Below are 1,411 nucleotides of genomic sequence, written 5' to 3'. Positions count from 1 at the left end.
AAAAATAAATTGCAACTGTATCAATATTAGTGTTTTTGTTCCCAAAAGTGATATTTAAATGATGTTTTAAAATGTGTGCTGTGTAATGCATTGGCATACCATAGTCCTACATCTACCTGTAGATTCCCCACATGCAGGAAGGTTGCAGTGAGCAAGTGGGCCTAAGTAATGTTAATCTAATTAACCCAGAGAGAGCTAAGCTAAGCCAGAGGCCCGCGCCTTCGCAGGCTGGAGCCCAGAAGGTAACCATGTCAAACAGTAGGCTGCCACAGGTAGCATTCTAAAATGGGTACTGGTACCTTCGAGGTTGGGGTACCAGAAACACCCAAAATTAAAGAAAAAAAGAGAAATCATGCACCCACCTCAATTCTATGGATGACGGTCTAACTGACAGCAGAATACTGAGACCTGACATGGAGGCAGTAGCCAGCACCAGACCCTAAAAAAAGGGGGAAAAGGCCGCGTTCGTTCACTCGCTTTAAAAATTGCAAAAAAAAGTGGCCGATCGATATACCAAGGGCGCATGTGCGAATTTGGCTGAGTCTATTTATTTTTCTTCAAAATCTGTTTTCTTTGCACATACGCCATCGGTAAATCAATTGGCCAGTTTTGTTTGCAATTTTGAAAGCGAGTGAACGAACGCGGCCTTTGCCCCTCTTTTTTGAGGGACTGGCTACTGCCTCGATGTCAGGATTCTGCTGTCGGTTAGGCCTTCATCCATAGAATTGAGGTGGGTGCATGACTTCATTTTTTTCTTTAATTTTTGGGTGTTTTTGCTACCCCAACCTCGAAGGTACCCATGTTAGATGATTGGGTTAGGTCTAACCATGCTAACAGACTATCATTGCAATTGCTCTTTCCCAAATTTTACATTGTTTTTAACACAGCTTTGATGACAATAATTTCCCCCCCCCCCTGACCCACCTCAATAGGGCACTTGTGCACCGGTAATAAACCAGTTCACTAAATCATGCTAAAGTATTAAAGACTCTCATACTCAGATTCATTCCTTGTATCCTACTGAATTGAATTGGAAACATTTAAATTCTCAGTCAGCATGGTCAGGTTTCGTGGCTTCTGCTTTTGCTGTAAATTCCAATATGGACTGAAGTACGCAACCAAAATTATGCAAACGGGTGGGCAGGACTTTTAACTTCAGCCCATATCAAAACTAGCCGTGTAGTATTCAGCGGAGATGAGTGTAGGCATCTGAGAATTTGAACGATGGCATCAAGGTTGAAGCCAAAATAAAGGTGTTCCTGATGCTCGATGTGGTTGAAAATCAGGTTAAGGATCAATACTTGGGAAAAAATTCAGACAAAAATTGCCAGGTGCAAAAGCTGCAGTGGCAGTGTTGTCTGAGTTCCGGGTGGGTCCATGACTCAGAAATTTATTTTTTGCTAAACCTTGC

The sequence above is a fragment of the Lytechinus pictus genome, chromosome 5, assembly GCF_037042905.1.
Source record: "Lytechinus pictus isolate F3 Inbred chromosome 5, Lp3.0, whole genome shotgun sequence".
In the NCBI taxonomy this organism is placed as follows: Eukaryota; Metazoa; Echinodermata; class Echinoidea; order Temnopleuroida; family Toxopneustidae; genus Lytechinus; species Lytechinus pictus.
This window is presented reverse-complemented; position numbering follows the sequence as displayed.